The sequence below is a fragment of the Halichoeres trimaculatus genome, unplaced genomic scaffold (assembly GCF_033239565.1).
Source record: "Halichoeres trimaculatus isolate MK-OKI-2021-1 unplaced genomic scaffold, fHalTri1.1 fHalTri1_scaffold_2, whole genome shotgun sequence".
NCBI lineage: Eukaryota > Metazoa > Chordata > Actinopteri > Labriformes > Labridae > Halichoeres > Halichoeres trimaculatus.
In genome coordinates this window covers 9,152,950-9,176,984 of record NW_027437180.1, presented here as the reverse complement: position 1 = coordinate 9,176,984, position 24,035 = coordinate 9,152,950, and positions in this window count along the sequence as shown.

Below are 24,035 nucleotides of genomic sequence, written 5' to 3'. Positions count from 1 at the left end.
AGGCCAAGGGCAATTAAAACTCAGGAAGTCATGGACACATGTCTTGTACAGTAGCTTTCAAAAGCACAACCCTTGCTGTTCTCTTGCATTCAAGTGCCAGCATTTTAGAGCACCTAAGAGCCGAAAGACTTCATCACCTTACATCAGAATAAAAGCAGTGTGCATGTTTTCATCATGCAATGCCAAATACTTCTATGAAATGCCAAACAAACCCACCAAAAATGCAAAACAGATAACATTTCACGTGTCTCGAAGTGGCAAAGTGGCACATTTATGTGATGAGACGAGGGCAAGGCCAGCCAGCAATCAGAGGAGAGGAAAAATTGCAAAGGCAGTCACTGGTGGTGTGAGTAACGCTTATTTTCAGATGCTGGGGAAAACGCCATCACTGGAGCTACTTGCTGGTAACCTCAACCGAGCACTCTCAAAAGACATCCTCAAAGTTGTGTCCGCAGAGATTAGCAGAAGCACAAGGCTTCATGATGACATGGTAATGGAGCTAATGGTAACACAGCAAATAATGAAAGAGTCTGATGCTGGTTACATTTTCTGTCCAGGGTAAATCCAACATTTGCAAGTGGATCCCTTCAGTGTCCACTATACTGAGCAAGGACTTGCCATTTTTGCTGCTCATCTACGGCAAAAGTCTCCAGTGACCCTCTTCCTTGATGCCACAGGTGGTGTTGTGTGCTGGCTCCCCAACCAACCCAAGAGGGTTCTGTATTATGTCCTCTGTTTGCCAGGTGATGGCAAAAACAGACCACCTCTTCCTGTCAGTGAAATGGTCACCAATGACCACATCATGGCCAATCTGTCCTTTTGGCTAATGAAATTTTTGACAAAAGTAAAAAAGATCACTGCCATTAAAGTTAGGCAAGTGGAAACTGACTACAGTTGGGCCCTAATGCAGGGTGTTTTGCTGGCCTTCAACAAGCAAGATATTTTGGGATACCTGGAGATGCTGTGTACAATCATCCAAGGCTCTTTTACAAAAAAAGAGCTGCAAACCATCACAGTGCTACACCTGTGCTCAGCACATATCCTGAAAGTGGTCTCTGTTTCCTCTTCCAGGAAGACCAGAGATAAAGGCCGGAAGGAATCTGTGAATCATTGTGTGGCACATTTGATAAATAGCAGCAGTCTGAATCCTGCAGTACATTTTTTTGGCCACATGGGTAGGATTTTTGGAGGTAGGTTCTCCCCTAAAGAAGTAGAAGAGAGCTTGGAGGTCATCAAAGGCTGCATCAAGAGCAAGACCAATCTGGATGATTCCAGCACTCAGCCACTGAAGACACAACCTGAGCTACCAAAGAGAGCCAAGACTGTTCTTTCCATTTCACCATTTCTTAAGTTTTTTGAAGGGGTCCTGGAAAGTAACCAGTCCAATGTGCCAGATGCCAATGGAAAGTGTGAGGAGAACCCATACTACTGTCCTGATATCATCAGTGTTTTGCTGCAGGATTACATGGGGATCTTCCCACTTTGTTCAGGCCTTATGCTGCAGGATCTATGCAGATATGCAAGTGATGCAGATCCAAGCAAAGTTGATACAGCAGACACCAAAACAAGGCTTACTAACTGACATGTTGAAAATTGGTTTTCAATCACAAAGAACCAGTTTCTACTCAGGGAATGCTTCCTCAGACCTGGCTCTTTCATTCGGAAGCTGCATATCTCTCTGTGTGAATGCTACAAGGAACACATCTTGCAGCATGGCCTCGATCGGGTGCTGTTGGGCAGACCATTGAAAGACACAAAAGAACATACTGAAGAGCAATGGGGAAAACATAGTGTGCCTGCAGCTCCGAAAAGGACAAGATATTTCCACCCTCCCAGATCCCAGCTCCTATGGGAGTGAAAAGACACATCCAAAGACAACAGATGAAGACCTATAAAAAAGTATGTAATAAAGATGCATTGTCAGATTTAAAAAAAAATGGATAATTACAAGACCTCTGCAGGTCAAATGCTGCAACTACTTTGTTTAAAATGTAATATTTATTTCAAAGATTGAACATGTTGGCGCTACCCAAGTAGCTGCCTGTTGCAGCAGCTCTCTCGTCTTTGTCTGTTTCTTGTAATTTTTTTCGTCTCTTTTTTGTCATCTTTGTATTTGGAGTGGATCATTTCTTTGAATGGTTCATTGTTGGTCACGGACACCAAACTTTTTGTGGCTTCAGCGATATTTTTACTACTTTTCTCCTGTGTTTGTCTGGAGATCCTACATGTAACCATGGCTGCATTGTTTACATGCGAACTCAGCTGTTAGCAGCCTGTAGCATGTCAATGCTAACTAGTGTAGGGCTTGATGATTTCCCTCGAGCTGAGGAGGAGGAGGTGAGGACGACGTGCTGGTTCTCGGATGTGAGCTGGGAGATGACAACGTGGACCTGTCCTTCCATCCATCGTTGTTGGGAACGTGGGATCTCGCTCCGGGGGATGGACGAGCTAGCCGTGATAACCCAGCGGCATCGTGCTGTTCATGGACGTGGCTGACGGAGCTGACATCGGACGTCGGCGACACATCGGAGGAGCTTTGCCTGCTGTGAGCAGACAGGATCCAGGAGACAGAGAATGAACAGACTGCCGGGGAGGCTCAGTCCTGGACCCTGTGGAGGTGGAGACTGGCTGGGCTGGAGAGTGGTGGACGAGTGGTGGATGGGAAGTCGTCATCTAATTTCTTATGGACCTTTTTGCACTTTCTATACTCTTTCTTACTTTGTTTTCTTAAATGCTGCGGTGACTCCTGAATTTCCCCTCGGGGATAAATAAAGTATTTTCTATTCTATTCTATTCTATTCTATGTTCTTCTCATTCTCATAAATTGATATGTTGATGTTTATAAGATATAGGCTTCTTTACTGTAAGTCAAACACTTACACTACTTTATCATATTTAATTTTCCTGCGTACATGTTGTGCATATTCTTTGATTTGCTTGATTTAATTCTGATTTATGTGATTTTATTTTTCAGAAGGTCGTTAAAAGGTCAAAAATTGGTTCACAACAGAGCACAGGAGACACTGGACAGGTATGGCATTATATTTTCAAGAGTTTTCTGTTCTGTTGGGCAGTTTACAAATCCTCCTTATATTCTGACTTAAGCAGATCTACCTCTTAAATATCATAGATTTAGACTTGCAGCTAAAGATGACCAACAAAAAGGGGATGACCAGACAATCACCACTTCAACAACAACATCAACAACATCATCAACAACAACAACAACAGCAACAACAACAGCAGCACAATTGGTATTGGTGTTTTGATTTTTTGTTTTGATTGAATCTATGATCTGATCTATGAAACATAGATGTTTCAGCTTAATTTTAGGGGAGTTGTCATAGGATTCATGTCTAATACAGTCAGCTGTGTCAACTCATGTAAATATGTTTTGACTTGTATTAACCTGTATGTTGATTTCATATCCATTACTTACCAAGTCTTAAATCAACCATGAGGCAGTTTTTAGAATTGCAATATTTCAGTTTTTAGTGAAAAAGACCACTGCTCATGTTTTGGCGAGGAGAATCCAAAAGGACAGGAAGGAATGACAAAATGGGTGAGTGTACTTTAAAAAATTATATATTAAAATAAGTTTGATGACAGATCATTCATCAATAAATGAAAACAGATGTGATCTAATTATCTGTGTAATAACAGTGTATAGTATACAAGTGTTCAAAATCTAATGCTGTTGGATACCTGATTTTAATTTTTTTTTCCAGATTTAATGCACAAAATGCAAAAGGTGGTACCACCCATGTTGTGTGGGAATGTCAGATTCAGAGTGGCACCTCGAACAAAATGTGACATCATAAAAATGGCAATGTGGCCTCTGTTGATTTCAGAAAGGTATTAAGTATCAGAAAACTTTGAACACTGACATTGCAGCTTTATCTCTAAATATATACCCTTTAGGCAAACTATCTAATTCATTTATAGGTGTAACCAAGGCCATCATGGACAAAGGATCACAAGAGTGACGTTCAAAAACATCAGGTGAATCCTGTGTTTTTTCTTGTTTGAATTATTTTTCTTGTTTGTTCTAAAAAAATAAAAAAATAAATGACTTAATTACACATGCATTGTCTCTTCCTTTAATGACCATGAAATCAAAAAAGAAACATGATCACGGAACAAGTTGTTCACACAAATCAGTAAAAAAACAAAACATAAAACAATAGCCTGAAAAAAGTATGACAGATTGTTAGGTACTGAGTAGGTAATTCATATTTTTTTAGGGGAAAACATGTTTGTAAAAGGGTCATAGTGACAATCTTGACGGATGACAGTAGAAGTTGGTAAGTTGAAATTCCAAACTATTTCAAAATTTAAAAAAAGAAAATAATCAGTTATGTTCAATGATAATTGATTGTTTCTAAGATAAATTTACATGATTTTCTGTGAGATAATGGTTGTGAAAAATCAATATTCACCTCACAAACAGATGACAAATAGATTGAGGTTGGTAGTTTGAACTTCCTGTGAGCTATTTCAAAATTAAACTGAGAAATTGTCCCCAATTAGGTCAATATTGACTAATTATTTTTGGGACACATTACTTGATTTTCTGGAAAATAATGGCTGTGAAAGATCAGTGCTGACCTGAAAAACAGATATGAAGTTGGGTTTTGTGGGGGGGAGTTTGAAGGTTGGAATTCCTGAGCACCATTTCAAAATAAACCTGAGAAATTTGCAAGACTTTTGATTTATAATAAGATGTACAACAATTAAGATGTATAATAAGTTTTTTAAAAGACCGTATTTATGTGTTTTGTTTTATATTTTCTGTCATTGTCTTAACTGAAAATTCAGACATAGAAATTTTATGATGGTCCCTAAGCGCCCCGGCTGCCGCACGCTACTCCGACATTCAGCTATGTTTTTTGGAGTTTTTCGCCACTACTGCCGAGGTTGGTGAGTTGATGAGACCTGTGAAATGTTTGATTTACTTATCTGTACAATATAAGACCAACCTGGCTGGAATTGGTACGGTTTTCGTGGCGCTATAAAGATTTGAAACAGAAAAAAAAAGCAAATCTTGAATATAAAACAAAATTTACTGCGCCAGAGTATGGCACGGCTTGAATGGCCAGTGTGACTGCGCAGGAGACTACGTATAAATGAATAGTGGAGGAGGAACGATATTTGAACATCTCAAAAAGAGTCAACCAAACAAAGTTTATTTGTAGCTCTTAACACATTAACAGTGTGCAGTGATTCCCCAACAATTTGTGGCAGGATGATGTGTCTGTTCCATGCTTCATTATGAGCTGCATTGTCAGCCAGTGACCTCATGGTGGCACTCGATAAAAGGGAGTGTTGGCGGCCTCCTCTCCCTCTTGCTCTGGCCTTCCTCGTCACTTCCGGGTCCCGTCGTTCCTTTCCCCTCGCTGTTGCCGGTGCAGGTATTGTCGATCATTTGCTAAGTAACTGTCTTAACCTGTTAGAGCCACCGTAGTTGCTGGGTGTTGTATTGTGTTTGCACCAGCAGTGGGCAGAACTAATTTGGTTTTATGTTGGATGCCTACCATGAGATATGTGTTCCCTCAGTTACGGCTGGATAGTAAATGTTCAAGAGAACTTATCGTCTCGTCAGTTAGACTCCTTCCCACCAAGTTATCAAGTTCCTTAAACAACTATTTACATGGTGTCAGAATGTGAACGGACTCATCGCCCGTGAGTATCCTCCCTGCATTCCACCGAGCTCTAAAAGTGTTGGAGAAAGCGCTAATGCTAAAGCTAGCCGGAGCTACGTCGCTGAAATGGTAGAGTGATTTCGCAGACCAGGCCCTGTTGTGTTTGATGGGAATGTCGCCGAGAGCTGGCGGATGTTCGAGAGGGAGTACGACATCTTTATTGCCGCAGCACACTTAAATAAACCTGCAAGGACCAAGGCATATGTCCCCCTCAATCTAGCGGGACCGGAAGCCATAGAGCGGGAACGTTCGTTAGTTTATGCAGCTTAAGTGCGCGAACCGGGTGAAAATGGAGTAGTTATCAGCCCTGCGGAGTCCAGAGAGGACCTAGAGTGTTGAAAAGGAAATTTCGGGAAATCTGCAACCCCCAAAACAACAGAACCATGGAGAGGCACAGGTTTCATTCAAGAAATCAGAGACAAGGTGAGAGTCATTCATCAGTGATTTAAGGATTAAAGCTAAGAGCTGCTATTTTGGAGATTTGACTGATGAGCTGATCTGTGACCGAATCGTTTGTGGTATTACCAGTTATGTTTTGAGAAAGACGCTCTTGAGAGACAGTGACCTGAGTCTAAATAAGGCGATAACCGTCTGCCGCATTCATGAAATGACAGAGGAAAGCAGTAAGACGTTAGCCACACAAGCAATCAATGTTGACGGCATAAAGTCAGTTTCGCACAGAAAGGATCAGCCCAAATCACAAACACTCTTCCCGCCCAGAACGATCCCTAACTGCAATAAGTATGGGGGTAGCCATGCAGCTAAGCGGGAAAAGTGTCCAGCGATAGGACAGCAGTGTCACAACTGCAAGAAACTGAACCATTTCAAGAAATGCTGCAAGTCTAAACCACGCAACTAGTCCACCTTAAATAAAAGAACTACATGACACTCAGTGCATGAAGTGGCGGTAGAAGAGCCTGTCACATGCAGCGAAGAGACATTTTATGTGGACGGTGTTGACACTAGGCTTGTCACGATACTGGATTTCTAACTTCGATACGATATTTTGAAAAATATTGATTTTCTATACAATTTTCGATACCACCCAACAAGGGCTTGACATTAACATTTTAGCTCACTAGCCACAATTTTGTTGTTGGATAATTTTGTTTAACATGATGAAAGCAGACAAAAACATGCTAAAGTTTACTTGAACTAGATTTACAAATTTTTTAAATGTGAATGACCTCTGTTTACACTTAAATCAAGACTACAAAAATGTTTAACCCCATTATCAGGTATTAAGTTCCAAAACGGTTGTGCTCCTTTAATATGGAAATATGCAGACAATTAAGACAAAGTAATTAAAGGAGGAGTTTAATATTGCATTGAATGAAATTTGTTATGCTTGAAGGTTAGTTGAAAAGATAAAAACTAAACTGAAAAACTAGCAAGAAAAAATGTCTGCTTAGATATTTATTCACAACAGTAATTTATCAGTAATAAACTAAGTACCATACTTTCTGGACTATATCACTTCGTAGTATTATTTTACATTTTTTAAAGTCGTATCAATCTCAACGGTACCAATTTTGATACTTTTTTTGTGCTTATTTGGTAAAAAAAATATGAATTTGTTTAATAGTATTTTTTGTGTTTTTCAATTTGACATATATATTCTTTAATATATAACCTTGTAATGCTGTGTTCATGTCCAGCATGGTCAATCTCCTACTCTTCCACTTCCTCACAGTCACAAAGATGCATTTAGGTACCTAAACATGGTACCTTTTGATTTTTCATGAATCGGTACCCGGTACTTTTGACAGATTTCGGTCGGTACCTATAAAAGTACCTAATTCGGTACCCATCCCTACATATAACTGTTATAAATGTTTATTAGGAGGTTTAAATATTGTTCCTTCAGCTCCTCGTATCTGTGACCAGTTTCTCTTCTCTACGTGCACTCCTCTCCTCTCCCCCTCCCCTCCCCTGCTCTAGGTGAGTGTTGCTGGTGAGATCGGTGCAGTGTGAGTTTAAATGAGCTCCGTCCTCACTTTTAAAAAGTAAGAGGAGTTTTGGCGCTAGTTTGTGACTTAAACCCCGGAATCTTTTTACAATAGAGAGCTAAAAAGACGTGAGTGAAGTTTTAAATCACGTTATCAGGAGCTAAACACTGTGAGCTGTCAGGCTGTCCAAGACAGAGGCTCGAGACGAGCGCGTCCATTGAGCAAACAGTGTGCAGACAGTGCTCATGGGAGTTGTAGTTTCGTCGTCTCATAGTGCAATGGGTTTAGTATTTCAGATGCCGTTTCATTAAACCACAATGAAATAATTCAACCCGCCAAAGTGGCTTGTAGGTGTTACCCGCTACAGCTGGAATTCAGTGTAAGCCAGCGTCTTTCTCTCTCACTCTCAACTACGAGGCAGGACTCAGGGAGGGAGGGGGTGCATGCACTCAGTGTGCCCTCTGTGTGTATGTTTTGACGCCAGCACAAGTCTAACCTGGGAAAGATGTTGAGTAACCATCAAACAATACTAGGGGAACTTTATATGGAATAATTTGCTAAATTTCAGGATCGATATTTACCGATGAAATGATATTTTTGACAACATTACTTGATTCAGGATGCATTTTTCTCACCTGGGATGGCATGGGCTTCCACGGGGGACACATATTTCATGTAATTTCAGCCAAACTGAAAATTTGAATTTTGGCTCCAAATTTCAGGTCCGGACCTTACGTTCTGAGCTCAATGTTGTAAAACCCGATACAGAGGTTTTAGCAAGAAGAAAACACCTGACAAGATTTCAGTTTTTTCAGTGTGAGTAATACATCCTCGCTGCTCAGAGGAAGGTTCCTCAAGTTTTACAAAAAATGTTTACAAACAATGAATAAAAGTTACATTTTAAAAGATTAGAAGGCCACTATCGTTAACGATGAAACTGAATGACTGGCAGGTGAGCGCAGGAACTAAATGCTGCTGCATTTTTGTCACCTGTGATGGCATGGGCTTCCACAGGGGACACATATTTCATGCAATTTCAGCCAAACTGAAAATTTGAATTTTGGCTCCAAATTTCAGGTCCCGGACCTTACGTTCTAAGCTCAATGTGGTAAAACCTGTTATAGAGGTTTTAGCCCTCAGACTTGATTCAGGATGCATTTTTCTCACCTGGGAGCATGGGCTTCCACGGGGGACAAATATTTCATGTAATTTCAGCCAAACTGAAAATTTGAATTTTGGCTCCAAATTTCAGGTCCGGACCGTACGTCCGAGCTCAACATTGTAAAATCAGATACAGAGGTTTTAGCCCTCAGACTTGTTTCAGGATGCATTTTTCTCACCTGGGATGGCATGGGCTTCCACAGGGGACACATTTTTCATGCAATTTCAGCCAATGTGAAAATTTGATTTTTTGGCTCCAAATTTCAGGTCCGGACCTTTCGTTCTGAGCTCACTGTGGTAAAACCCGATACAGAGGTTTTAGCCCTCAGACTTGTTTCAGGATGCATTTTTCTCACCTGGGATGGCATGGGATTCCACAGGGGACACATATTTCATGCAATTTCAGCCAAACTGAAAATTTGATTTTTGGCTCCAAATTTCAGGTCCGGACCTTACGTTCTGAGCTCAATGTGGTTAAACCCGAAAACATAGGTCTTAGCCCTCAGACTTGATTCTGGATGCATTTTTCTCACCTGGGATGGCATGGGCTTCTTCGGGGGACACATATTTCATGAAATTTCAGCCAAACTGAAAATTTGATTTTTGGCTCCAAATTTTAGGTCCCGACCTTACGTTCTGAGCTCAATGTGGTAAAACCCGTTATAGAGGTTTTAGCCCCCAGACTTGTTTCAGGATGCATTTTTCTCACCTGGGATGGCATGGGCTTCCACAGGGGACACATTTTTCATGCAATTTCAGCCAATGTGAAAATTTGATTTTTTGGCTCCAAATTTCAGGTCCGGACCTTTCGTTCTGAGCTCACTGTGGTAAAACCCGATACAGAGGTTTTAGCCCTCAGACTTGTTTCAGGATGCATTTTTCTCACCTGGGATGGCATGGGATTCCACAGGGGACACATATTTCATGCAATTTCAGCCAAACTGAAAATTTGATTTTTGGCTTCAAATTTCAGGTCCGGACCTTACGTTCTGAGCTCAATGTGGTTAAACCCGAAAACATAGGTTTTAGCCCTCAGACTTGATTCTGGATGCATTTTTCTCACCTGGGATGGCATGGGATTCCACAGGGGACACATATTTCATGCAATTTCAGCCAAACTGCAAATTTGATTTTTGGCTCCAAATTTCAGGTCCTGACCTTACGTTCTGAACTCAATGTGGTAAAACCCATTATAGAGGTTTTAGCCCTCAGACTTGATTCTGGATGCATTTTTCTCACCTGGGATGGCATGGGCTTCTTCGGGGGACACATATTTCATGTTATTTCAGCCAAACTGAAAATTTGATTTTTGGCTCCAAATTTCAGGTCCGGACCTTACGTTCTGAGCTCAAGCTGATAAAACCCGAAAACAGAGGTTTTAGCCCTCAGACTTGATTCAGGATGCATTTTTCTCACCTGGGATGGCATGGGCTTCTTCGGGGGACACATATTTCATGTAATTTCAGCCAAACTGAAAATTTGATTTTTTGCTCTAATTTTCAGGTCCCGACCTTACGTTCTGAGCTCAATGTGGTAAAACCCGTTATAGAGGTTTTAGCCCTCAGACTTGATTCAGGATGCATTTTTCTCACCTGGGATGGCATGGGCTTCTTTGGGGGACACATATTTCATGTAATTTCAGCCAAACTGCAAATTTGATTTTTGGCTCCAAATTTCAGGTCCGGACCGTACGTTCTGAGCTCAATGTGGTAAAACCCGAAAACATAGGTTTTAGCCCTCAGACTTGATTCTGGATGCATTTTTCTCACCTGGGATGGCATGGGCTTCCACAGGGGACACATATTTCATGTCATTTCAGCCAAACTGGAAATTTGATTTTTGGCTCCAAATTTCAGGTCCCGACCTTACGTTCTGAGCTCAATGTGGTAAAACCCGTTATAGAGGTTTTAGCCCTCAGACTTGATTCTGGATGCATTTTTCTCACCTGGGATGGCATGGGCTTCCACAGGGGACACATATTTCATGTAATTTCAGCCAAACTGAAAATTTGATTTTTGGCTCCAAATTTCAGGTTCCGACCTTACGTTCTGAGCTCAATGTGGTAAAACCTGATACAGAGGTTTTAGCTCTCAGACTTGATTGAGGATGCATTTTTCTCACCTGGGATGGCATGGGCTTCCACAGGGGACACATATTTCATGTAATTTCAGCCAAACTGAAAATTTGATTTTTGGCTCCAAATTTCAGGTCCCGACCTTACGTTCTGAGCTCAATGTGGTAAAACCCGAAAACAGAGGTTTTAGCCCTCAGACTTGATTGAGGATGCATTTTTCTCACCTGGGATGGCATGGGCTTCCACAGGGGACACATATTTCATATAATTTCAGCCAAACTGAAAATTTGATTTTTGGCTCCAAATTTCAGGTCCCGACCTTACGTTCTGAGCTCAATGTGGTAAAACCCGAAAACATAGGTTTTAGCCCTCAGACTTGATTCAGGATGCATTTTTCTCACCTGGGATGGCATGGGCTTCTTCGGGGGACACATATTTCATGTAATTTCAGCCGAACTGAAAATTTGATTTTTGGCTCCAAATTTCAGGTCCCGACCTTACGCTCTGAGCTCAATGTGGTAAAACCCGTAAACAGAGGTTTTAGCCCTCAGACTTGATTCAGGATGCATTTTTCTCACCTGGGATGGCATGGGCTTCTTCGGGGGACACATATTTCATGTAATTTCAGCCAAACTGAAAATTTGATTTTTGGCTCCAAATTTCAGGTCCGGACCTTACGTTCTGAGCTCAATGTGGTAAAACCCAAAAACAGAGGTTTTAGCCCTCAGACTTGATTGAGGATGCATTTTTCTCACCTGGGATGGCATGGGCTTCCACAGGGGACACATATTTCATGTAATTTCAGCCAAACTGAAAATTTGATTTTTGGCTCCAAATTTCAGGTCCCGACCTTACGTTCTGAGCTCAATGTGGTAAAACCTGATACAGAGGTTCTAGCCCTCAGACTTGATTCAGGATGCATTTTTCTCACCTGGGATGGCATGGGCTTCTTTGGGGGACACATATTTCATGCAATTTCAGCCAAACTGAAAATTTGATTTTTGGCTCCAAATTTCAGGTTCCGACCTTACGTTCTGAGCTCAATGTGGTAAAACCTGATACAGAGGTTTTAGCTCTCAGACTTGATTGAGGATGCATTTTTCTCACCTGGGATGGCATGGGCTTCCACAGGGGACACATATTTCATGTAATTTCAGCCAAACTGAAAATTTGATTTTTGGCTCCAAATTTCAGGTCCCGACCTTACGTTCTGAGCTCAATGTGGTAAAACCCGAAAACAGAGGTTTTAGCCCTCAGACTTGATTGAGGATGCATTTTTCTCACCTGGGATGGCATGGGCTTCCACAGGGGACACATATTTCATATAATTTCAGCCAAACTGAAAATTTGATTTTTGGCTCCAAATTTCAGGTCCCGACCTTACGTTCTGAGCTCAATGTGGTAAAACCCGAAAACATAGGTTTTAGCCCTCAGACTTGATTCAGGATGCATTTTTCTCACCTGGGATGGCATGGGCTTCTTCGGGGGACACATATTTCATGTAATTTCAGCCGAACTGAAAATTTGATTTTTGGCTCCAAATTTCAGGTCCCGACCTTACGCTCTGAGCTCAATGTGGTAAAACCCGATATAGAGGTTTTAGCCCTCAGACTTGATTCAGGATGCATTTTTCTCACCTGGGATGGCATGGGCTTCTTCGGGGGACACATATTTCATGTAATTTCAGCCAAACTGAAAATTTGATTTTTGGCTCCAAATTTCAGGTCCGGACCTTACGTTCTGAGCTCAATGTGGTAAAACCCAAAAACAGAGGTTTTAGCCCTCAGACTTGATTGAGGATGCATTTTTCTCACCTGGGATGGCATGGGCTTCCACAGGGGACACATATTTCATGTAATTTCAGCCAAACTGAAAATTTGATTTTTGGCTCCAAATTTCAGGTCCCGACCTTACGTTCTGAGCTCAATGTGGTAAAACCTGATACAGAGGTTCTAGCCCTCAGACTTGATTCAGGATGCATTTTTCTCACCTGGGATGGCATGGGCTTCTTTGGGGGACACATATTTCATGCAATTTCAGCCAAACTGAAAATTTGATTTTTGGCTCCAAATTTCAGGTCCGGACCTTACGTTCTGAGCTCAATGTGGTAAAACCCGTTTTAGAGGTTTTAGCCCTCAGAATTGATTCAGGATGCATTTTTCTCACCTGGGATGGCATGGGCTTCTTTGGGGGACACATATTTCATGTAATTTCAGCCAAACTGAAAATTTGATTTTTGGCTCCAAATTTCAGGTCCGGACCTTAAGTTCTGAGCTCAATGTGGTAAAACCCGTTATAGAGGTTTTAGCCCTCAGACTTGATTCTGGATGCATTTTTCTCACCTGGGATGGCATGGGCTTCTTCGGGGGACACATATTTCATGTAATTTCAGCCAAACTGAAAATTTGATTTTTGGCTCCAAATTTCAGGTCCGGACCTTACGTTCTGAGCTCAATGTGGTAAAACCCATTATAGAGGTTTTAGCCCTCAGACTTGATTCAGGATGCATTTTTCTCACCTGGGATGGCATGGGCTTCTTCGGGGGACACATATTTCATGTAATTTCAGCCAAACTGAAAATTTGATTTTTGGCTCCAAATTTCAGGTCCCGACCTTACGTCCTGAGCTCAATGTGGTACAACCTGTTATAGAGGTTCTAGCTCTCAGACTTGATTCAGGATGCATTTTTCTCACCTGGGATGGCATAGGCTCCTTCGGGGGACACATATTTCATGTAATTTCAGCCAAACTGAAAATTTGATTTTTGGCTCCAAATTTCAGGTCCGGACCTTACGTTCTGAGCTCAATGTGGTAAAACCCAAAAACATAGGTTTTAACCCTCAGACTTGATTGAGGATTCATTTTTCTCACCTGGGATGGCATGGGCTTCCACAGGGGACACATATTTCATGTAATTTCAGCCAAACTGAAAATTTGATTTTTGGCTCCAAATTTCAGGTCCCGACCTTACGTTCTGAGCTCAATGTGGTAAAACCTGTTATAGAGGTTTTAGCCCTCAGACTTGATTCAGGATGCATTTTTCTCACCTGGGATGGCATGGGCTTCTTCGGGGGACACATATTTCATGTAATTTCAGCCAAACTGAAAATTTGATTTTTGGCTCCAAATTTCAGGTCCGGACCTTACGTTCTGAGCTCAATGTGGTAAAACCCGTTATAGAGGTTTTAGCCCTCAGACTTGATTCAGGATGCATTTTTCTCACCTGGGATGGCATGGGCTTCCACAGGGGACACATATTTCATGTAATTTCAGCCAAACTGAAAATTTGATTTTTGGCTCCAAATTTCAGGTCCCGACCTTACGTTCTGAGCTCAATGTGGTAAAACCTGATACAGAGGTTCTAGCCCTCAGACTTGATTCAGGATGCATTTTTCTCACCTGGGATGGCATGGGCTTCTTTGGGGGACACATATTTCATGCAATTTCAGCCAAACTGAAAATTTGATTTTTGGCTCCAAATTTCAGGTCCGGACCTTACGTTCTGAGCTCAATGTGGTAAAACCCAAAAACATAGGTTTTAACCCTCAGACTTGATTGAGGATTCATTTTTCTCACCTGGGATGGCATGGGCTTCCACAGGGGACACATATTTCATGTAATTTCAGCCAAACTGAAAATTTGATTTTTGGCTCCAAATTTCAGGTCCCGACCTTACGTTCTGAGCTCAATGTGGTAAAACCTGTTATAGAGGTTTTAGCCCTCAGACTTGATTCAGGATGCATTTTTCTCACCTGGGATGGCATGGGCTTCTTCGGGGGACACATATTTCATGTAATTTCAGCCAAACTGAAAATTTGATTTTTGGCTCCAAATTTCAGGTCCGGACCTTACGTTCTGAGCTCAATGAAGTAAAACCCAAAAACATAGGTTTTAGCCCTCAGACTTGATTCAGGATGCATTTTTCTCACCTGGGATGGCATGGGCTTCCACAGGGGACACATATTTCATGTAATTTCAGCCAAACTGAAAATTTGATTTTTGGCTCCAAATTTCAGGTCCCGACCTTACGTTCTGAGCTCAATGTGGTAAAACCTGATACAGAGGTTCTAGCCCTCAGACTTGATTCAGGATGCATTTTTCTCACCTGGGATGGCATGGGCTTCTTTGGGGGACACATATTTCATGCAATTTCAGCCAAACTGAAAATTTGATTTTTGGCTCCAAATTTCAGGTCCGGACCTTACGTTCTGAGCTCAATGTGGTAAAACCCGTTATAGAGGTTTTAGCCCTCAGAATTGATTCAGGATGCATTTTTCTCACCTGGGATGGCATGGGCTTCTTTGGAGGACACATATTTCATGTAATTTCAGCCAAACTGAAAATTTGATTTTTGGCTCCAAATTTCAGGTCCGGACCTTACGTTCTGAGCTCAATGTGGTAAAACCCAAAAACAGAGGTTTTAGCCCTCAGACTTGATTGAGGATGCATTTTTATCACCTGGGATGGCATGGGCTTCCACAGGGGACACATATTTCATGTAATTTCAGCCAAACTGAAAATTTGATTTTTGGCTCCAAATTTCAGGTCCCGACCTTACGTTCTGAGCTCAATGTGGTAAAACCTGATACAGAGGTTCTAGCCCTCAGACTTGATTGAGGATGCATTTTTCTCACCTGGGATGGCATGGGCTTCCACAGGGGACACATATTTCATGTAATTTCAGCCAAACTGAAAATTTGATTTTTGGCTCCAAATTTCAGGTCCCGACCTTACGTTCTGAGCTCAATGTGGTAAAACCTGATACAGAGGTTCTAGCCCTCAGACTTGATTCAGGATGCATTTTTCTCACCTGGGATGGCATGGGCTTCTTTGGGGGACACATATTTCATGCAATTTCAGCCAAACTGAAAATTTGATTTTTGGCTCCAAATTTCAGGTCCCGACCTTACGTTCTGAGCTCAATGTGGTAAAACCCGTTATAGAGGTTTTAGCCATCAGAATTGATTCAGGATGCATTTTTCTCACCTGGGATGGCATGGGCTTCTTTGGGGGACACATATTTCATGCAATTTCAGCCAAACTGAAAATTTGATTTTTGGCTCCAAATTTCAGGTCCCGACCTTACGTTCTGAGCTCAATGTGGTAAAACCCGTTATAGAGGTTTTAGCCATCAGAATTGATTCAGGATGCATTTTTCTCACCTGGGATGGCATGGGCTTCTTTGGGGGACACATATTTCATGTAATTTCAGCCAAACTGAAAATTTGATTTTTGGCTCCAAATTTCAGGTCCGGACCTTACGTTCTGAGCTCAATGTGGTAAAACTCGTTATAGAGGTTTTAGCCCTCAGACTTGATTCTGGATGCATTTTTCTCACCTGGGATGGCATGGGCTTCTTCGGGGGACACATATTTCATGTAATTTCAGCCAAACTGAAAATTTGAGTTTTGGCTCCAAATTTCAGGTCCCGACCTTACGTTCTGAGCTCAATGTGGTAAAACTCGTTATAGAGGTTTTAGCCCTCAGACTTGATTCAGGATGCATTTTTCTCACCTGGGATGGCATGGGCTTCCACAGGGGACACATATTTCATGTAATTTCAGCCAAACTGAAAATTTGATTTTTTCCTCCAAATTTCAGGTCCGGACCTTACGTTCTGAGCTCAATGTGGTAAAACCCGTCATAGAGGTTTTAGCCCTAAGACTTGATTCAGGATGCATTTTTCTCACCTGGGATGGCATGGGCTTCCACAGGGGACACATATTTCATGTAATTTCAGCCGATGTGAAAATTTGATTTTTGGCTCCAAATTTCAGGTCCCGACCTTACGTCCTGAGCTCAATGTGGTAAAACCCGAAAACAGAGGTTTTAGCCCTCAGACTTGATTCAGGATGCATTTTTCTCACCTGGGATGGCATGGGCTTCCACAGGGGACACATATTTCATGTTATTTCAGCCAAACTGAAAATTTGATTTTTGGCTCCAAATTTCAGGTCCGGACCTTACGTTCTGAGCTCAATGTGGTAAAACCCGATATAGAGGTTTTAGCCCTCAGACTTGATTCAGGACGCATTTTTCTCACCTGGGATGGCATGGGCTTCCACAGGGGACACATATTTCATGTAATTTCAGCCAAACTGAAAATTTGATTTTTGGCTCCAAATTTCAGGTCCCGACCTAACGTTCTGAGCTCAATGTGGTAAAACCCGAAAACAGAGGTTTTAGCCCTAAGACTTGATTCAGGATGCATTTTTCTCACCTGGGATGGCATGGGCTTCTTCGGGGGACACATATTTCATGTAATTTCAGCCAAACTGAAAATTTGATTTTTGGCTCTAATTTTCAGGTCCCGACCTTGCGTTCTGAGCTCAATGTGGTAAAACCCGTTATAGAGGTTTTAGCCCTCAGACTTGATTCAGGACGTTTTTTTCTCACCTGGGATGGCATGGGCTTCTTCGGGGGACACATATTTCATGTAATTTCAGCCAAACTGAAAATTTGATTTTTTCCTCTAAATTTCAGGTCCGGACCTTACGTTCTGAGCTCAATGTGGTAAAACCCGTCATAGAGGTTTTAGCCCTAAGACTTGATTCAGGATGCATTTTTCTCACCTGGGATGGCATGGGCTTCCACAGGGGACACATATTTCATGTAATTTTCAGCCAAACTGACAATTTGATTTTTGGCTCCAAATTTCCGGTCCGGACCTTACGTTCTGAGCTCAATGTGGTAAAACCCGTTATAGAGGTTTTAGCCCTCAGACTTGATTCTGGATGCATTTTTCTCACCTGGGATGGCATGGGCTTCTTCGGGGGACACATATTTCATGTAATTTTGGCCAACCTGAAAATTTGATTTTTGGCTCCAAATTACAGGTCTGGACCTTACGTTCTGAGCTCAATGTGGTAAAACCCGAAAACAGAGGTTTTAGCCCTCAGACTTGATTCAGGATGTATTTTTCTCACCTGGGATGGCATGGGCTTCTTCGGGGGACACATATTTCATGTAATTTCAGCCAAACTGAAAATTTGATTTTTGGCTCCAAATTTCAGGTCCCGACCTTACGTCCTGAGCTCAATGTGGTAAAACCCGAAAAAAGAGGTTTTAGCCCTCAGACTTGATTCAGGATGCATTTTTCTCACCTGGGATGGCATGGGCTTCTTCGGGGGACACATATTTCATGTTATTTCAGCCAGACTGAAAACTTAAATTTTTGGCTCCAAATTTCAGGTCCCGACCTTACCTTCTGAGCTCAATGTGGTAAAACCCAAAAACAGAGGTTTTAGCCCTCAGACTTGATTCAGGATGCATTTTTCTCACCTGGGATGGCATGGGCTTCTTCGGGGGACACATATTTCATGTAATTTCAGCCAAACTGAAAATTTGATTTTTGGCTCCAAATTTCAGGTCCCGACCTTACGTTCTGAGCTCAATGTCGTTAAACCTGTCATAGAGGTTTTAGCCCTAAGACTTGATTCAGGATGCATTTTTCTCACCTGGGATGGCATGGGCTTCCACAGGGGACACATATTTCATGTAATTTCAGCCAAACTGAAAATTTGATTTTTGGCTCCAAATTTCAGGTCCGGACCTTACGTTCTGAACTCAATGTGGTAAAACCCATTATAGAGGTTTTAGCCCTCAGACTTGATTCTGGATGCATTTTTCTCACCTGGGATGGCATGGGCTTCTTCGGGGGACACATATTTCATGTTATTTCAGCCAAACTGAAAATTTGATTTTTGGCTCCAAATTTCAGGTCCGGACCTTACGTTCTGAGCTCAATGTGGTAAAACCCGTTATAGAGGTTTTAGCCCTCAGACTTGATTCTGGATGCATTTTCTCACCTGGGATGGCATGGGCTTCTTCGGGGAACACATATTTCATGTAATTTCAGCCAAACTGAAAATTTGATTTTTGGCCCCAAATTTCAGGTCCGGACCTTACGTTCTGAGCTCAATGTGGTAAAACCCGAAAACAGAGGTTTTAGCCCTCAGACTTGATTCAGGATGCATTTTTCTCACCTGGGATGGCATGGGCTTCCACAGGGGACACATATTTCATGTAATTTCAGCCAATGTGAAAATTTGATTTTTGGCTCCAAATTTCAGGTCCCGACCTTACGTTCTGAGCTCAATGTGGTAAAACCCGTTATAGAGGTTCTAGCCCTCAGACTTGATTCTGGATGCATTTTTCTCACCTGGGATGGCATGGGCTTCTTCGGGGGACACATATTTCATGTTATTTCAGCCAAACTGAAAATTTGATTTTTTCCTCCAAATTTCAGGTCCGGACCTTACGTTCTGAGCTCAATGTGGTAAAACCCGTTATAGAGGTTCTAGCCCTCAGACTTGATTCAGGATGCATTTTTCTCACCTGGGATGGCATGGGCTCCTTCGGGGGACACATATTTCATGTTATTTCAGCCGATGTGAAAATTTGATTTTTGGCTCCAAATTTCAGGTCCGGACTTTACGTTCTGAGCTCAATGTGGTAAAACCTGATATAGAGGTTTTAGCCCTCAGACTTGATTCAGGACGCATTTTTCTCACCTGGGATGGCATGGGCTTCCACAGGGGACACATATTTCATGTAATTTCAGCCAAACTGAAAATTTGATTTTTGGCTCCAAATTTCAGGTCCCGACCTAACGTTCTGAGCTCAATGTGGTAAAACCCGAAAACAGAGGTTTTAGCCCTAAGACTTGATTCAGGATGCATTTTTCTCACCTGGGATGGCATGGGCTTCTTCGGGGGACACATATTTCATGTAATTTCAGCCAAACTGAAAATTTGATTTTTGGCTCTAATTTTCAGGTCCCGACCTTGCGTTCTGAGCTCAATGTGGTAAAACCCGTTATAGAGGTTTTAGCCCTCAGACTTGATTCAGGACGTTTTTTTCTCACCTGGGATGGCATGGGCTTCTTCGGGGGACACATATTTCATGTAATTTCAGCCAAACTGAAAATTTGATTTTTTCCTCCAAATTTCAGGTCCGGACCTTACGTTCTGAGCTCAATGTGGTAAAACCCGTCATAGAGGTTTTAGCCCTAAGACTTGATTCAGGATGCATTTTTCTCACCTGGGATGGCATGGGCTTCTTCGGGGGACACATATTTCATGTAATTTCAGCCAAACTGAAAATTTGATTTTTTCCTCCACATTTCAGGTCCGGACCTTACGTTCTGAGCTCAATGTGGTAAAACCCGTCATAGAGGTTTTAGCCCTAAGACTTGATTCAGGATGCATTTTTCTCACCTGGGATGGCATGGGCTTCTTCGGGGGACACATATTTCATGTAATTTCAGCCAAACTGAAAATTTGATTTTTGGCTCCAAATTTCAGGTCCCGACCTTACGTCCTGAGCTCAATGTGGTAAAACCCGTTATAGAGGTTTTAGCCCTCAGACTTGATTCTGGATGCATTTTTCTCACCTGGGATGGCATGGGCTTCTTCGGGGGACACATATTTCATGTTATTTCAGCCAAACTGAAAATTTGATTTTTGGCCCCAAATTTCAGGTCCCGACCTAACGTTCTGAGCTCAATGTGGTAAAACCTGATACAGAGGTTTTAGCCCTCAGACTTGATTCAGGATGCATTTTTCTCACCTGGGATGGCATGGGCTTCTTCAGGGGACACATATTTCATGTAATTTCAGCCAAACTGAAAATTTGATTTTTGGCTCCAAATTTCAGGTCCGGACCTTACGTCCTGAGCTCTATGTGGTAAAACCCGTTATAGAGGTTTTAGCCCTCAGACTTGTTTCAGGATGCATTTTCTCACCTGGGATGGCATGGGCTTCTTCGGGGGACACATATTTCATGAAATTTCAGCCAAACTGAAAATTTGATTTTTGGCTCCAAATTTCAGGTCCCAACCTTACGTTCTGAGCTCAATGTGGTAAAACCCGAAAACAGAGGTTTTAGCCCTCAGACTTGATTCAGGATGCATTTTTCTCACCTGGGATGGCATGGGCTTCCACAGGGGACACATATTTCATGTAATTTCAGCCAATGTGAAAATTTGATTTTTGGCTCCAAATTTCAGGTCCGGACCTTACGTTCTGAGCTCAATGTGGTAAAACCCGAAAACAGAGGTTTTAGCCCTCAGACTTGATTCAGGATGCATTTTTCTCACCTGGTATGGCATGGGCTTCTTCAGGGGACACATATTTCATGTAATTTCAGCCGATGTGAAAATTTGATTTTTGGCTCCAAATTTCAGGTCCCGACCTTACGTCCTGAGCTCAATGTGGTAAAACCCGTTATAGAGGTTCTAGCCCTCAGACTTGATTCAGGATGCATTTTTCTCACCTGGGATGGCATGGGCTCCTTCGGGGGACACATATTTCATGTTATTTCAGCCAATGTGAAAATTTGATTTTTGGCTCCAAATTTCAGGTCCGGACCTTACGTTCTGAGCTCAATGTGGTAAAACCCGATACAGAGGATTTAGCCCTCAGACTTGATTCAGGACGCATTTTTCTCACCTGGGATAGCATGGGCTTCCACAGGGGACACATATTTCATGTAATTTCAGCCAAACTGAAAATTTGATTTTTGGCTCCAAATTTCAGGTCCCGCATCTTCCGTTCTGAGCTCAATGTGGTAAAACCCTTTATAGAGGTTTTAGCCCTCAGACTTGATTCTGGATGCATTTTTCTCACCTGGGATGGCATGGGCTTCTTCGGGGGACACATATTTCATGTTATTTCAGCCAAACTGAAAATTTGATTTTTGGCTCCAAATTTCAGGTCCGGACCTTAGGTCCTGAGCTCTATGTGGTAAAACCCGTTATAGAGGTTCTAGCACTCAGACTTGATTCAGGATGCATTTTTCTCACCTGGGATGGCATGGGCTCCTTTGGGGGACACATATTTCATGTTATTTCAGCCAATGTGAAAATTTGATTTTTGGCTCCAAATTTCAGGTCCCGACCTTACGTTCTGAGCTCAATGTGGTAAAACCCGAAAACATAGGTTTTAGCCCTCAGACTTGATTCAGGATGCATTTTTCTCACCTGGGATGGCATGGGCTTCCACAGGGGACACATATTTCATGTAATTTCAGCCAAACTGAAAATTTGATTTTTGGCTCCAAATTTCAGGTCCCGACCTTACGTTCTGAGCTCAATGTGGTAAAACCCGTTATAGAGGTTTTAGCCCTCAGACTTGATTCAGGATGCATTTTTCTCACCTGGGATGGCATGGGCTTCCACAGGGGACACATATTTCATCTAATTTCAGCCAAACTGAAAATTTGATTTTTGGCTCCAAATTTCAGGTCCCGACCTTACGTCCGAGCTCAATGTGGTAAAACCCGAAAACAGAGGTTTTAGCCCTCAGACTTGATTCAGGATGCATTTTTCTCACCTGGGATGGCATGGGCTTCCACAGGGGACACATATTTCATGTAATTTCAGCCAAACTGAAAATTTGATTTTTGGCTCCAAATTTCAGGTCCCGACCTTACGTCCTGAGCTCAATGTGGTAAAACCCGTTATAGAGGTTCTAGCCCTCAGACTTGATTCAGGATGCATTTTTCTCACCTGGGACGGCATGGGCTCCTTCGGGGGGGACACATATTTCATGTTATTTCAGCCAAACTGAAAATTTGATTTTTGGCTCCAAATTTCAGGTCCTGACCTTACGTTCTGAGCTCAATGTGGTAAAACCCGATACAGAGGATTTAGCCCTCAGACTTGATTCAGGACGCATTTTTCTCACCTGGGATGGCATGGGCTTCCACAGGGGACACATATTTCATGTAATTTCAGCCAAACTGAAAATTTGATTTTTGGCTCCAAATTTCAGGTCCCGCACCTTACGTTCTGAGCTCAATGTGGTAAAACCCGTTATAGAGGTTTTAGCCCTCAGACTTGATTCTGGATGCATTTTCTCACCTGGGATGGCATGGGCTTCTTCGGGGGACACATATTTCATGTAATTTCAGCCAAACTGAAAATTTGATTTTTGGCTCCAAATTTCAGGTCCGGACCTGACGTTCTGAGCTCAATGTGGTAAAACCCGAAAACAGAGGTTTTAGCCCTCAGACTTGATTCAGGATGCATTATTCTCACCTGGGATGGCATGGGCTTCCACAGGGGACACATATTTCATGTAATTTCAGCCAATGTGAAAATTTGATTTTTGGCTCCAAATTTCAGGTCCCGACCTTACGTTCTGAGCTCAATGTGGTAAAACCCGAAAACATAGGTTTTAGCCCTCAGACTTGATTCTGGATTTATTTTTCTCACCTGGGACGGCATGGGCTTCCACAGGGGACACATATTTCATGTAATTTCAGCCAATGTGAAAATTTGATTTTTGGCTCCAAATTTCAGGTCCGGACCTTACGTTCTGAGCTCAATGTGGTAAAACCCGAAAACAGAGGTTTTAGCCCTCAGACTTGATTCAGGATGCATTTTTCTCACCTGGGATGGCATGGGCTTCTTCAGGGGACACATATTTCATGTAATTTCAGCCAAACTGAAAATTTGATTTTTGGCTCTAATTTTCAGGTCCCGACCTTGCGTTCTGAGCTCAATGTGGTAAAACCCGAAAACAGAGGTTTTAGCCCTCAGACTTGATTCAGGATGCATTTTTCTCACCTGGGATAGCATGGGCTTCCACAGGGGACACATATTTCATGTAATTTCAGCCAAACTGAAAATTTGATTTTTGGCTCCAAAGTTCAGGTCCGGACCTCACGTTCTGAGCTCAATGTGGTAAAACCCGTAATAGAGGTTCTAGCCCTCAGACTTGATTCTGGATGCATTTTTCTCACCTGGGATGGCATGGGCTTCTTCGGGGGACACATATTTCATGTTATTTCAGCCAAACTGAAAATTTGATTTTTGGCTCCAAATTTCAGGTCCGGACCTCACGTTCTGAGCTCAATGTGGTAAAACCCGTAATAGAGGTTCTAGCCCTCAGACTTGATTCTGGATGCATTTTTCTCACCTGGGATGGCATGGGCTTCTTCGGGGGACACATATTTCATGTTATTTCAGCCAAACTGAAAATTTGATTTTTGGCTCCAAATTTCAGGTCCGGACCTTACGTTCTGAGCTCAATGTGGTAAAACCCGAAAACAGAGGTTTTAGCCCTCAGACTTGATTCAGGATGCATTTTTCTCACCTGGGATGGCATGGGCTTCTTTGGGGGACACATATTTCATGTAATTTCA